The sequence below is a fragment of the Tursiops truncatus genome, chromosome 1, assembly GCF_011762595.2.
Source record: "Tursiops truncatus isolate mTurTru1 chromosome 1, mTurTru1.mat.Y, whole genome shotgun sequence".
In the NCBI taxonomy this organism is placed as follows: Eukaryota; Metazoa; Chordata; class Mammalia; order Artiodactyla; family Delphinidae; genus Tursiops; species Tursiops truncatus.
The window spans coordinates 52185187-52201627 of NC_047034.1; the positions used below are offsets into that span (position 1 = coordinate 52185187).

At 33.9% G+C, this 16441-nt stretch overlaps 1 long non-coding RNA gene across 1 annotated transcript in view; it reads left to right on the plus strand.

Annotated features, from left to right (window-relative positions):
* The window catches only part of LOC109547193 (uncharacterized), a 473400-nt gene extending 464480 nt beyond the window's left edge, over nucleotides 1-8920 (plus strand). The window contains exon 6 of the long non-coding RNA XR_004526090.2: nucleotides 8786-8920. This is a non-coding gene — a long non-coding RNA (uncharacterized lncRNA). The remainder of the gene's footprint in view (nucleotides 1-8785) is intronic.
* Nucleotides 8921-16441: the final 7521 nt, after the last annotated feature.

Genomic DNA, 16441 nt, shown 5'->3' on the forward strand with positions numbered 1-16441 from the left:
GAGAAAGCTAAAGTTCAATGCCTTTGCATGTAAGCTCCTGAATACAGTTCCAGGGTATTTAGAATATTCTATTCTGAACAGTGTGTGATAGTAATTGATAATGTTGAAACTGTACAGTAGTTTTAAATGGATATCCATAATAGGAGAAGATACTATCTGCTCCCTATTCAGTTTCTAATTCTCTATCAGTACTGCTGTCTTGGTCGTGCCAGAGCTGCTATCTCCTCCAGGTGATGTTTAAGCCTCTCACTCTCCTCCTCTCACATGCCTTATGAAAAATGTCTTTGCCATCTGCAGCTGTCAGGAGGCTGTGGAGTAGGGAGTATGGCTCAATGAATACACAAATGTGCAGCTGGACCACAGCCCCTTCCAGAAGGTAGCTGGAATATAAATCAGTGAGCTCTCACTTCTTAAGTAACTGGCTGCCTTTGGAGGGCTGCCATGCACAAGGGACTGGAAGAAAAAGAAGGATGTGAGAAAGGTCTCAGTGGGAATAGCTCCTGCAGTATGTGGAGATGTTGGCTAGAAGGATAGGACAAAGTGTAGCATGAAAAGCAAATCATGGAACAAAGCTAAGCACAACATGGGGTCTGTTGAGCTTTAATACACTTGTTTCCCTTTGAGTGATAGGAGTCTCTATTTTCCTCTCTTTCAGCACCTCTTATTTGCCAGGCAAGTGCAAGGTGGTGAATCCACAGTCTTCGTTTTTGAATTAAACAAAATCTCTGCCCTAAAATTTAGTGGTGGTGTGGGGTATGGGGGCTGGCATTGGTGATGGGGAAACAGAGTTTTCTTTGATGGGGTAATGGAATTTTTTTTAAAAAATGAAGTATAATATGCCATATTAAGTATATATTATATATATCATTATATATATGATATACAATATTATATTAGTTTCAGGTGTACAACAGTGATTTGATATTTTTATACATTATGAAATGATTACTATGATAAGTTTAGTTACCATCTGTCATCATACAAAGTTATTACAATATTATTGACTATATTCCCTATGCTGTACATCACATCTCCATGACTTATTTGTTTTATAACTGGAAGTGTGTACCTCTTAATCCCCTTCCCCTAATTCTACCCATCCCCTCACATCCCTCCCCTCTGGCAATCATCAGTTTGTTCTCTCTTTCTATGAGTCTGTTTCTGTTTTGTTTGTTCATTGTTTTTTCAGATTCCACATATAAGTGAAATCATATGGTATCTGTGTTTCTCTGATGTATTTCAGAATAATACTCTCTAGGTCCATCCATGTTGTCACAAATGGCAGGATTTCATTCTTTTTTGTGGTAAGTAATACTTAATTGTGTATATATACCACATCTTCTTATTCATTCATCTACCGATAGACACTTCAGTTGCTTCCATATCTTGGCAATTGTGAATAATGCTGCAATGAACATTGGGGTGCATATAGCTCTTTGAATTAACATTTTCATTTTTATTCAGATAAATACCCCGAAGTGGAATTGCTGAAATGTATGGCTGTTCTATTTTTAACTTTTGGGGGATCCTCTATACTGTTTTCCATAGTGGCTATACCAATTTACATTCTCACCAACAGTGCTTGAGGATTCCCTTTTCTCCACATGCTCCCCAATGCTTGTTATATCTTGTCTTTTTCATAATAGCCATTCTGATAGGTGTGAGGTGATATCTCACTGTAGTTTTGATTTGCATTTCCCTGATGACCGATGATGTTGAGCATCTTTTCATGTACCTTTTTGCTATCTGTATGTCTTCCTTGGAAAAATATCTATTCAGATCCTTTGCCTATTTTTTAATTGGATTGTTGTGGTTTTTTTGATATTGAGTTGTATGAGTTCTTTGTGTATTTTGGGCATTAACCCTTTATGAGACATAGCATTTGCAAATAGCATTTGCAAGTATCTTGTCCCATTTAGTAGGTTGCCTTTTCATTTTGTTGATGGTTTCCTTTGGTGTGGAAAGGCTTTTTAGTTTGATGTTGTCCCATTTGTTGGGACAACTAGTTTTTGCTTTGTTGCCTTTGCCTGAGGAGATAGATCAAAAAAAATATTTTAGGACCAATGTCAAAGAGCTTTCTGGCTCTGTTTTCTTCTAGGAGTTTTATGTTTTCAGTCTTACATTTGTCTTCAATCCATTTTTAGTTTATTTTTATATATGGTATAAGAAAGTTGTCTTGTTTCATTCTTTTGCAGATAGTTGGCCAGTTTTCCAAACACCATTTATTGAAGAGGCTGTCTTTTCCCCATGGTCTATTTCTGCCTCCTTTGTCATAGGTTGATTGACCATATAAGTATGGGTTTCTTTCTGGGATCTCTATTTTGTTCTTTTGATCTATGTGTCTGTTTTTGTGCCAGCACCATACTGTTTTGATGACTATAGTATTACAGCATAGTTTGAAATCAGGGTGCTTCATACCTCCAAGTTTGTTTTTCTTTCTCAAGATTGCTTCGGCTATTTGAGGTCTTCATAGTTCCATAGAAATTTTAGGATTATTTGTTCTAGTTCTTTTTTAAAAAATGTCATTTATTTTGATAGGGATTGCATTGAGTCTATAGATTGCTTTGGGTAATATGGACATTTTAACAATATTAATTCTGCCAATCCATGTGCACTGTGTATCTTTCCATGTATTTGTGTCTTCTTCAATTTCTATCATTAACATCTTATTGTTTACACAGTACAGCTCTTTCAACTCCTTGGTTAAATTTATTCCTAGATATGTTTAATGAAGTTATAAATGGGATTGTTTTCTTAATTTTCTTTCTTATAGCTTATTATTAGTATATAGAAATACAACAGATTTCTATATATTAATTTTGTATCCTGCAACTTTACTGAATTCATTTATTAGTTCTAAGTATTTTTCGGCAGAGTCTTTAGGGTTTTCTATATATAGAAAATAGTTATAAATAGTAACAAATAGTTGGAAATAGTTACAGTTTTACTTCTTTTTTTCCACTTCGAATAATTTTTCTTTTTCTTTTTTTCTGATTGCTATCATGAGGACTTCCAGTGCTATGTTGAATAAAAGTGGTAAATGTGGGCATCCATTTCTCCATTCTGATTTTAGAGGAAAAGCTTTTAGCTTTTTACTGTTGAATATGATGTTATTTGTGGATTCATCATACATGTCCCGTATTATGTTGAGGTATGTTCCCTCTATACCCACTTTTTTGAGAGTTTTTATCATAAATATATGTTAAATTTTGTTGGAAGCTTTTTTTGCATCTACTGAGATGATTGTATAATTTTTATTTTTCATTCTGTTAACATGGTGTATCACATTGATTGATTTGTGGTTATTGAATCATCCTTGTATCCCTGGAATAAATCTCACTGGATCTTGGTGTATGATCCTTTTAATGCGTTGTTGAATTCAGTTTGCTAATATTTTGTTGGGGATTTTTGCATCTATGTTCATCAGGGATATTGGTCTGTAATTTGCTCCTTTTTCTAGTGTCTTTTTTTGGTTTTGGTATTAGTATAATACTGACCTCATAGAATGAGTTTGGAAGTGTTCCTTCCTCTTCAATTTTTGGACTAGTTTGAGAAGGATAGGTTACCCATTCCTTATTTAGATGAATTAGGATCAACTTTTAGTTTCTTTAAATTTTTTACCCATGTTTTCAATTTCATTGGTTTATACTCTAATTTTTTTATTATTTTTCTTCTTGCTTTAGTCTTGAATTGCTCTTCTTTCTCTGTTTTCCTAAGGTGGAAGTTCAAGTTAGTTATTTTAGATCTCTCTTCCTTTATAATATATAAACTTAATGCTACAAATATCCCTCTAAGCACTGCTCCCTCTGCACCTCACAAATTTTGATAAGTTATATTTTGATTTTCATTTAGTAAAATATATTTATAATTTATCTTGAGATTTCTTCTTTGACCCATGTGTTATGTAGGAGTATGTGGCTAAGTTTCCAAAATATTTTGAGATTATCCAGCTATATTTTTGTTATGGATTTCTAGTTAAATTTCATTATAGTCTAAGAATATACTTGGTATAATTTCTATTTTTGAAAATTTGTTAAAATATGTTTTATGGCCAGAAAAGTGTCTATCTGGGTGAATGTTCCATATGTGTGTGTGTAAAATGTATATTCTGCGGCTGTTTGATGACATATTATGTAAATGCCAATTATAAAGTTGATTTATGGTGTTTAGGTTAACTATATCTCTACTGATTACCTGCTTATTGATCTCTCAATTGCTAAAACAGGGGTGTTAAAGTCTCTAACTGTAGTAGTGGCTTTGACTACTTCTCCTTTGAGTTATATCATGTTCTGACGCTGTTGTTATGTGCATGCGCATTTAGCTTTTCCCTGTCTTACGGAGAATTGATCTTTTTTTAGTCATGAGATGCTCCTCTTTACCAGTGATAATTTTCCTTATTTTGACGATTGGTTTGACTGATATTAAAATAGCTACTCCTGCTTTCTTTTGATTATTGTTAGCATGGTATATATTTATTTCCACTTCTTTATATCATTTTGAGTGTTTATATTCAAAATGGGTTTCTTATATATAACATACAGCTGTCTCCAAGGTCTCTATATCTTTTAAAAATTCCTTCTGACAATCTGTCTTTTAATTGATTTATTTGCTCCATTCACATTTAAAGTCATTATTGATACAGTTGAATTAATATCTGCCATATTTGTAACTATTTTCTGTAAGTTGCATTTGTTCTTTTTTTCTTTTTATCTGCTATCTCAGTTTTAATTGAGCATTTAAAATGATAACATTTAATCTCTTAGCATATTAATTATACTTATTTTAAAACTTAGTGTTTGCCTAGACTGTGCAATATACATTTTTTAACTAATCTAAGTCCACTTTCAAGTGGCACCGTGCTATTTCACGTGTAGTGTAGATACCTTGTGACAGAGTATTTGCAATTCCTCCCTCCCATCTGTTATGATTGTTGCCATTCATTTCACTTACCCATATGCTACAATTACCCAATTTATTGTTAGTATTATTACTTTGAGCAGTTAACTTTCAGATCAATTAAGAACAAAAAATAGACTTTGTTTTACCTTCATTTATTCCCTTTCTGATGTGCTTCATTGCTTTATGTAGATTTCTTTTTGATGTATATAATTTTTCTTCTCTCTGAAGAACTTTTAAAATTTCTTGCAGGGTAGATGTACTGAAGGTGAATTTCCTCTGTTTTTTTTTTAATTAAAAAAAATAAGCTTTTATTTCTCCTTTACTTTTACAGGACAGTTTCACTGGCTATTTAATTTTAGGTTGGTGTCTTTTTCTTTCAACACTTTCTTCTTCTTGCATGGTTTGTGATGAGAAGCCCACTGTAATTCTTAGGAAAGGTGATATTTTCTGATTTCTTTAAAGATTTCCTATTTGTCTTTGGTTTACAGAAGTTTGAATATAACAGGCTTAGGTGTAGTGGGTTTTGTTGCTGTTGTACTTATTTATCCTGTTTGGCATCTTCTGAGATGGTTTGATCTGTGGTTTGGTGTCTTTATTTGGAAAGTTCATTATTTCTCCAAACATTTCTTCTGCTCTCGTCTCTCTTCCTTCACCTTGTATTCTCATTACACATATGCTATGTCTTTTGCAGTTGTCCCACATTTCTTAGAAAGTTTTGTTGTTGTTGTTCTGTTTTCTTTGTATTTCAGTTTGGGAAGTTTCTACTGACCTATCTTCAACCTTACTGATTCTTTCTTTGGCAATGTACAGTCTACTAATAAACCTATCAAAGGCATTATTTATTTATGTTACAGTGTTTTTGATTTCTCACATTTTCCTTTTGATTCTTTCCTAGTGTTTCCATCACTCTACTTACATTACCCATCTGTTCTTGCCTACAGTTTATTTTTACATTTGAGCCCTTAATATAGTAGTCATAGTTATTTTAAATTTCCTATCTGGTAATTCTGATATCTGTGTCATAACTGAGTCTAACTCTGATGCTTGCTTTATCTCTTTAAAGTTTTCTTCTTCCCTCCCTTCTTCCCTCCCTCCCTCCCTCCCTCCCTCCCTCCCTCCTTCCTTCCTTCCTTCCTTCCTTCCTTCCTTCCTTCCTCATGCCTTGTAATCTTTTGTTGAAAGATGTACATGTATCAAGTAACCAGTGTTGAAGTATAGAGGACACTGATGTGAGAATCTGTGTTAATCTGGCTATAAGTTTGTGTTCAATGTTAGCTGGAGCTGTAGTTGCCAGAGACTTCAAATTCCTCTGATGTCCTTATTATTATCTCTCTCTCTCTCTTTTTTTTTTTTGTACTTGGTTAACACTTTCTGAAGTTGTTTTTTCTTTTTAAACAATAGACCATGGACACCATGAAAGTGTCCATGTTTGATTTTTTTTAACATCTTTATTGGAGTATAATTGCTTTACAATGGTGTGTTAGTTCCTGCTTTATAACAAAGTGAATCAGTTATACATATACATATGTTCCCATATCTCTTCCCGCTTGTGTCTCCCTCCCTCCCTATCCCACCCCTCCAGGCGGTCACAAAGCACCGAGCTGATCTCCCTGTGCTATGCGGCTGCTTCCCACTAGCTATCTATTTTATGTTTGGTAGTGTATATATATCCATGCCACTCTCTCGCTTTGTCACAGCTTACCCTTCCCCCTCCCCATATCCTCAAGTCCATTCTCTAGTAGGTCTGTGTCTTTATTCCTGCTTTACCCCTAGATTCTTCATGACATTTTTTTCTTAAATTCCATATATATGTGTTAGCGTACGGTATTTGTCTCTCTCTTTCTGACTTACTTCACTCTGTATGACAGACTCTAGGTCTATCCGCCTCATTACAAATAGCTCAATTTCATTTCTTTTTATGGCTGAGTAATATTCCATTGTATATATGTGCCACATCTTCTTATTCCATTCATCCGATGATGGACACTTAGGTTGTTTCCATCTCCTGGCTATTGTAAATAGAGCTGCAATGAACATTTTGGTACATGACTCCTCTTGATTTTTGGATGCCCTTCTTATTCTTCTGTGGAGAGAGTCTATATCTTGCAACTGTTTAAGCTATAAGCCACTGTACTCTGAATCCCCACTGGGGCGGTGGTCAGATGTGGGGGAGAAGAAGAATTCTATGATCCTGTGACTAAATCTCAGTTTTTTACTAAGCTTGTGGCTCTGGGCTGTGGCTCTTACAAATGTTTTCCCAATGGTATAGTTTCTTTTACTCTTAAAATGAGACAGGAAGTGTAGAGGGGGTGAGAGTGGGCGAAATGTTCTTCCTCAGCTGGGATAAGGATTTGGTAAAGTCTTTTTCCCTGGAGGGTAGGTCTTCCCAATGGAGAATGCTCTGAGTGCATTTTACAATGATTTTTCTCCCATCCACAACCCTGCCAGAGCCACAAGTGTATTCTTGAATCTTTACTTTGAGAACATGGTGGGATGTATGAACACGTGGTGAACCCCTTAGACTGTGATCTCCAGAACTTCCTCACTCTCATGCTAGTCCACACTCTCAACAATTCATCAAAATTACTATTTAAGTGTTCCCATCAGTTGCTCCAGCAGCTTCTGCTCTAGGTAAGCAGATCTTGGATGTCTCTGTGAATGAGGCTGCATGTCCAGATTGTGGACTGGCAGTTAGCCCTACAAACTCAGCTCTCTGATGCGTTCAACAAAAGTCATTGATTTTTAGTTTATCTTGTCTTAAGGACAAGTGTGATAAATGCTCAACTTTTTACATGTTGGAGCTCAAACTGGGAGTGTTATTCTTGTTTTTATTACTATTATTATTCCAACTTTCGCAATAACGTGGGCATATTGGTTTGAGAGAGATGATGTCGCAGCTGCTTATTTATATTTCTCAGTGGTCAAATTGTTTTTGCACTTAGTGTGCTAAAAAGAAAAGATCAGGTCTGGACCATTTATTCTCCTATAAGCATTCATTTGAACCTGGTTTATCTTAAGAATGACTACACACACTGAAAGAAAAAAATATATGGTTTTGCTTTGCTTCTCTGGAAGGCAACTATTTAGCAATCCCACCTCTTAAGAGTGTAGCTGGAAACCAGCAAATAAGCAAAATAGTCCGTTGAACGGTGAACCTAAATGTCAGAAAATGCAGGTGCTAAACTTCTTAAAGTATAATTTTAATATAAGCAAAACTATACGTAATGCATCACTATGAAGCACAGTGATATAATCATCAACTATGAATCCACCACCTGTCATAAAAGCTAGATAATTGCTAATGCTTTCAAAGCTATCTCCCATCTGCAAGCCTGCTAACCTTCTGGAGTTAATTACTCTCCAAATTTTTGGCCATATAATACACTTTTTCTTTGAAAATTTTTTTCTTACATATATATATCCCTAAACAACATAATCTTGAGAATTGTTTGGTTTTTAGTTTTAGTAAAATAAACTATCATTCTGTATGTAGTCTTCTGAACTTGCTTTTTTTAAAATTTAGTTTGTTATACATACTTTCTGTGTCCAGTGTCGTCCTCTGCAAAATGGAAGTAATAATACTTCACTATTTTACTGTATTTTTATAACAATTAAACAAGTTACTATTTGGAAATAATTTAGAACAGTTCCTGGTATATAGATCATGCTTCATATATTTGTTAAAGGAAATATATATTCATCCATTTTTACTGCTATATATATTTTACATACAGGTGTTTCCCCTTATGCATAGTTTTGATTTCTACAGTTTCAGTTACCTGTGGTCAACCACAGTCTGAAAACATTTAATGGAAAATTCCAGAAATATACAATTTATGTTTTAAATTGTTCGCCATCCTGAGGAGTGTGATGAAATCTTTTGCAGTCTTGCTTCATCCCACCGAGGATACTCAATCATTGACATTGTCTGCTCCTGACATCCAACCATCCACATCATCGCGTCTCAGTAGTCCAGGATCACCTGAAGAGGATGCTCCTCCTTTTGAGGTGTCATCAGAAGGTCAGTAGTAGCCAAATGCTACATTACATTGCATATGTCATTCACCTCACTTTGTCTCATCACACAGACATTTTATAATCTCACATCACCATCATCATAAGAAGGATGAGAACAGTATATTAAGATATATTGAGAGAGAGACCATATTCACATTACTTTTATTACAGTATATTAATTGTTCTATTTAAATATTAGTTACTGTTAATCTCTTACTGTGCCTAACTTACAAATTAAACTTTATCATAAAGTATATATGTAGAAAGAACATAGTTTATATAGGGTTCAGTACTATCTATGGCCTCAGGCATCCACCAAGGTCTTGGAACATATCCCCTGTGGATAAGGGTAGACAACTGTATAATTTATTAATCCATTCTCCTGTTGATTGGCATTTGGTTGATATCCAGGTTTCTGTTGTTACAAATAATACTGATTTGAACATTTTTATTCATGTGCTGTATTATACCTGTGTGAGTTTCTCTAGAGAATATACCACCAGTAGAATTGCCATATCATAGAGCTTGAGCTCATTCAGCTTCACAGCATGGTTGCACACATTTATACCTCTATTAGTGGAAAACAAGAGGTCTTGCTTTCACATCCTTGCTATCACTTGGTATTGTCAAACTTGTAAATTTTTGCATTCTAGATGGGGTAAAATATGGTTTATTTGTGTGCATTTCCAGAATTTCTAATAACATTGAACATTTTTCAAATGTTTAACCTTCAGGTGTCTTCCACTATAAAATAACTCTTTACATCCTTTGCCCATTTTTCGAGTTGGTATATACATATATATTATATATATATGTACCATATATATGGTACATATATATGCAGGATATATACATACATATATATACAGGATATTGCAAGATATTGTTGTACTTTGTATGTTTTCATACTAATCTTTTGTCAGTTAAATATGTTGTAATAAGCTTATACTCTATGATATGCCTTTTTGCTTACTTTGTGATTTTTTTGAAATAGAAGGTATTAATTGTAAAGTGATCAAGTCAGTATTTTTCATAGGCTTACTGCTCTTTGTGTCTTGTTTAGGAAACTCTTTTTAGCCCAAGTTACAAATTTATTCTCCTATGTTCTAAAATGTTTAAAGTTTGGGGTTTCACGTTGAAGTCTTTGTAAGTCAAAGTATGGTATGAGGTATGGATCATATTTTTTTTCTAGGTGAATATGCATGTATCCTAATAGCCTTGAATCCCTGTATTGATTGACTCATTCAGTCTTTACACATTGATTTGCAGTGACACCTAAGTCATACATAAAGCTTTCATATTTGCATGGGTCTATTTGTGAGTTCTGTATTCTGTTCCTTTAGTTAAACTATCAATTTCAATACCACACCAATTTACTTACACAGCTTTTAAACACATCTTGATATTTCTATTTTTCTCTTCTACAGGCGTGTCCTAGCTATTCTTCAGTCTTTGTTCATCCGTATAGATTTTACTTTTTAAATTTTATTTATTCATTCATTTATTTTACAGTAGGTTCTTGTTGGTTATCTATTTTAAATATAGCAGTGTGTATATGTCAATCCCAGACTCCCAATTTATCCCTCCCCCTCACCTTTTCCTCCTGATAACCATAAGTTCATTCTCTAAGTCTGTGAGTCTGTTTCTGTTTTGTAAATAAGTTCATTTATACCATTTTTTTAAGATTCCGCATATAAGCGTTATCATATGATATTTGCCTTTCTCTGTCTACTTAGTATGATAATCTCCAGGTCCATCCACATTGCTGCAAATGGCACTATTTCATTCTTTTTAATGGCTGAGTAATATCCCACTATATGTATGTACCATAGCTTCTTTATCCATTCATTTGTTGATGAACATTTAAGTTGCTTCCATGTCTTGGCTATTGTAAACAGTGCTGCCAAGAACACTGGGTGCATGTATCCTTTTGAACCATTTTAGAACAGACTTTCTAAGAACTTGAATATTTTATTGGAATTATATTGCATATAAAGATTAATTTGGGGAGAATTGATGTCTTATTATATTGAGACTCCTATTTATGACCATGCATACACACACACACATATATATACACACATTTATTTAGGTCTTTTAAAATATCTTTCAATAAAGTTTAAAAAATATTTTCCATAAATATTTTACAAATCCTTGATAGGCACTTTTTTTGGCTAGTGTTAAGAGTATCTTTAAAAGATTTAAGAAACACAATTGTTGCTGCTGTATAGAAATCAGTTTTTTAGATATTAATTAGACATTTGGCAGATTTGTTAAACTTTTCAAAAAATTCTAACCATTTGTCTATAACTTATCATAGATTTCTTTGTAGATAGCCATATTATCTGTGAAATGTTTGTTTTGCTCCTTTTCCAATCTTTATATTTTTACCCTCTTTTTATTGCACTGGCTCGAACATTCAGTAGACTATTGAACAGAGTCAGGTATAGTTGCATCTTTTTCCTGGTTTATAATAAAATTCTTCCAACCTGTTTATGACATCATATTTTTATACACTTCTGGGTTAATTTTTTCCAGTATTTTGTGGAAATATTTTAACTACTGATTTAATTTCTTTAAAGGTTATAAGCCTTGTAGGGTAGATTTTCATGTTATATTTTCCATGATTTTACCCAATTCAGCTAATTTTTCAAATTTTAATTCTATTTTTTTGTTATTAAGTTACTCATTCAACTTTCTTTTTTAAAACTGAAGTATAGTTGATTTATTGGGTTGACCAAAAATTTGTTCGGGTTTTTCCGTAAGATGTTACTGAAAACCCCGAATGAACTTTTTGGCCAGCCCAATACAATATTGTATAACTTTCAGGTGTCCAGCAGTGATTCAGTTATATATATATTCTTTTTATTAAATTCTTTTTTATTATAGGTTTTTACAAGATATCAAATATAGTGCCCTGTTCCTTACAGTAAATCCTTGTTGTTTATTTTATATATAGTTGTATTTGTTAATCCAGTACTCCTAATTTACCCTCTCCCCCTTCCCTTTTGATAACCGTAACTCTGTTTTCTATGTCTGAGCCTACTTTCCGTTTTATAAATAAGTTCATTTCTACCATATTTTAGATTCCACATATAAGTGATATCATAAAATATTTGTCTTTCTCTGACTTACTTAGTATGATAATCTCTAGCTTCATTCATGTTGCTGCAAATTCTTTTTTATTGCTGAATAATATTCCATTGTATATATATACTACATCTTCCTTATCCTTTCATCTGTTGATGGACACTTAGGTCGCTTCCATATCTTGGCTATTGTAGATAGTGCTGCTATGAACATGTGGGTGCATGTATCTTTTAGACTTAGAGTTTTTGTCTTTTCTGGATATATAGCCAGAAGTAGGATTGCTGAATCATATGGTAACTCTATTTTTAATTTTTTAAGGAACCTCCATACTGTTCTCCATAGTAGATGCACAATTTATATCCCCACCAACAGTGTAGGAGGGTTCCTTTTTCTCTTCACCCTCTCCTGAATTTATTATTTGTAGACATTTTGATGAAGGCCATTCTGACTGGTGTGAAGTGACATCTCATTGTAGTTTTAATTTGCATTTCTCTAATAATCAGTGACGTTAAACATCTTTTCATGTGCCTGTTGACCATCTGCACGTCTTCTTTGGAGAAATATCTATTTAGATGTTCCGTCCATTTTTTGATTGGGTTGCTTGTTTTTTGATATTGACTTGTTTGTATATTTTGAAAATTAAGCCCTTGTTGGTTGCAGCATTTGCAAATATTTTCTGCCAGTCTATAGGCTGTCCTTTTGGGGTTTTTTTATAGTTTCCTTCGCTGTGCAAAAGCTTTTAAGTTTGATTAGGTCCCATTTGTTTATTTCTGCTTTTATTTCTTTTGCCTTGGCAGACTCACCTAAGAAAATATTGCTATGATTTATGTCAGAGAATATTCTGCCTCTGTTCTCTTCTAGGAGTTTTATGGTGTCATGTCTTATACTTAAGTCTTTAAGCCACTTTGAGTTTATTTTTGTGTATGGTGTGAGGGAGTTTTCTAACTTTATTGATTTACATGCAGCTGTCCAGCTTTCCCAACACCACTTGCTGAAGAGATTGTCTTAAAAAAAAAGAACATTTCTTCTCCATTGTATATTCTTGCTTCCCTTGTTAAAGATCAATTGACCATGGCTGTGTAGGTTTTTTTCTGGGCTCTCTATTTTGTTCCATTGATCTATATGTCTGTTTTTATACCAATACCATGCTGTTTTGATGACTGTAGCTTTATAGTGTTTTCTGAAGTCTGGAGGGTTATGCCTCCAGCTTTGTTCTTTTTCCCTCAGGATTGCTTTGGCAATTCTGGGTCTTTTGTGGTTCCATATAAATTTTTAAGATTGTTTGTTCTAGTTCTATAAAATATGTTATGAGTAATTTGATAGGCATCATATTAAATCTGTAGATTGCTTTGGGTGGTACGGCCATTTTAACTATATTAATACTTCCAATCCAGAAGCATGGATATCTTTTCATTTCCTTGAATCATCTTTGGTTTTCTTATCAATGTTTTATAGTCCTTAGCATAGAAGTGTTTCACCTCCTTGGTTAGATTTATTCCTAGACAGTTTTTGGATGCAATTTTAAATGGGATTGATTTTTTTACTTTCTCTTTCTGATATTTCATTGTTAGTGTAAAGAAATGCAGCAGTTCTAATAGTTTTTGTGTGGAGACTTTAGGGTTTTCTATATATAGTATCAGGTCATCTGAATATAATGAAAAATTTACATCTTCCCTTCTGATTTGGCTACGTTTTCTTTTTTTTTCTTGTCTGATTGCTGTGGCTAGGACTTCCAGTACTATGTTGAATAGAAGTGCTGAGAGTGAGTATCCTTGTCTTTTTCCAGATTTTAGCTTTTTACCATTGAGTATTCCCATGAGTTTGTCAGAAATGACTTTTTTTTATTTTGAGATATGTTCCTTCTGTACACTCTTTGGTGAGAAGTTTTATCATGAATAGATGTTGAATTTTATCAAATGATTTTTCTGCATCTGTTGAGAGGATCATGTCATTTTTTGCTGTTGTTGATGTGGTATATCACATTGATTGATTTGTGTATGTTGAACCATTCTTGTGATCCTGGAATGACTCCAACTTGATCATGGTGCATGATCCTTCTTATGTGTTGTTGGATTTGGTTTGCTAATATTTTGTTGAGTATTTTTGCATTGATATTAATCAAAGATATTGGCCTGTAATTTTCTTTTTTGGCAGTGTCTTTGTCTGGTTTTGGTATCAGGGTGATGGTGGCTTCCTAGAATGACTTTGGGAATGTTTGCTCCTCTTCAGTCTTTTGGAAGAGTTTGAAAGGACGAGTATAAGTTCTTCTTTGTATGTTTGGTAGTATTCTGCAGTGAAGCCATTCAGTCGTAGACTTTTGTTTGCAGGGAGTTGTTTTGTGTATGTGTGTTTTTTTAACTACAGATTCTGTTTCACGTCTAGTGATCCATCTGTTCAAATTATCTGCTTCATCCTAATTCAGTTTTGGCAGGCTGTATGTTTCTATAAACTTGTTCATTTCTTCTAGGTTGTCCATTTGGTGACATATAACTGTTCATAATATTTTCTTATGGTATTTCATATTTCTGTGGTATTGGTTTTTATTTCTCCTCTTTCATTTCTTATTTTGTTTGTTTGGGTCCTCTCTCTTCTCAGTGAGCCTGGCCAGAGGTTTCTCAATTATGTTTATCCTTTCTGAAAACCAGCTCTTGGTTTTGATCTTTTTCTATTGTTTTTTAATCTCTATTTTTTAAAAAAAATTCTGACCTTATTAATTCCTTCCTTCTGCTGCCTTTAGATTTTGTTTGTTCTTCTTTTTCTAATTCTTTTAGGTGGTAGGTTAGGTTGTTTATTTGGAATTTTTCTTATTTTTTGATCAAGGCTTGTATCACTATGAACTTACCTATTAGAATTGCTTTTGCTGCATCCCATAGATTTTGTATAGTTGTGTTTTCATTGTCATTTGTCTTGAGGTTATTTTTTAATTTTCTGTTCGATTTCATTGTTGACCCATTGGTTTTTTAGTAGCATGTGTTTAGTCTCCATGTAATCATTTTACCTCTTTTCTCTTTCTGTGCTTGATTTCTAGTTTCATGCCGTTGTGGTCAGAAAAGATACTTAATATAATTTCTATCATATTGAATTTGTTGAGACTTGTTTTGTGTCCTAGTATGTGGTCTATCATAGCAAATGTTCCATGTGCACTAGAAAAGAAAGTGTATTCTTTTTGGTTTTGTTTTGGATGTTGTGTCCTGTAAATATCAATTAGATCTAAATGTTCTATTGTTTCATTTAGGGCCTCTGTTGCCTCACTGCTTTTCTGTCTGGAAGATCTGTCCATTGATGCCAGTGAGGTGTTAAAGTCTCCTGTTATTTTTTGATTCCTGTCAATTTCTCCCTTTACGTCTGTTAGTATTTATGTATTTAGATGCTCCTATATTGGGTGCATATATGTTCAGAGTGTGACACCCTCTTCTTGTATTGATTCTTTTATCATTATATAATGTCCTTCTTTGTCTTTCTTTATGGTCTTTGTTTTAATGTCTATTTTTTCTGATATGAGTATTGCTACCTCCACTTTCTTATCATTTCCACTTGTATGAAACATCTTTTTCCATCCCCTCACTTTCAATCTATGTGTGTCCTTCGCCCTAAAGTGGGTCTCTTGCAGGCAGCATATTGTTTGTTCTTGTTTTGTTTGTTTTTGTTTCTGTGGTACACGGGCCTTTCACCGCTGTGGCCTCTCCCGCTGCGGAGCACAGGCCCAGCGGCCATGGCTCATGGGCCCAGCCACTCCGCAGCACGTGGGATCCTCCCAGACCGGGGCACGAACCCGTGTCCCCTGCATCGGCAGGCGGACTCCCAACTACTGCGCCACCAGGGAAGCCCTGTTTGTTCTTGTTTTGTTATCCAATCTGCCAATCTGTGTCTTTTGATCAGAGCACTAGTCTATTGATATTTAAAGTAATTATTGATAGTATGTATTTATTGCCATTTTAAACCTTGTTTTCCAGTTGATTTTGTAATTCTTTTTCCTTCTTTTTGTTTTTCCTTTTGCGGTTTGATGGTTTTCTTTTGTATTATACTTCTCTTTTTTTCTCTGGTTTTTGTGAATCTGTTGTATGTTTTTGATTTGCTGTTACCCTAGTTTTCAAGCATGTTAACCCATTACTATATCCACTTGCTTTAGACTGGTAGTCATATAAGCTCAAACACATCCTAAAAGATATAAATTTTCTTACTCCCCTCCCCCACATTTTGTGATTTTGATGTCCCATTTTATATCTTTTATGTTTGTCCTTTCACTATTCATTTTACTTATAATTGCTTTCATAGAGTTTTTTTAAATTGTTTTTTAATCTATGTAATGGCTTATTTAAGTGATCTTCAATCCTTTTATATAGTTACCTTTCCTATTGTTGTATTCCATATCCTATAGATTCTTTTCTATTTGCAGAAGACCTTTCAATACTTCTTTTAGGATAGGTTTGGTATT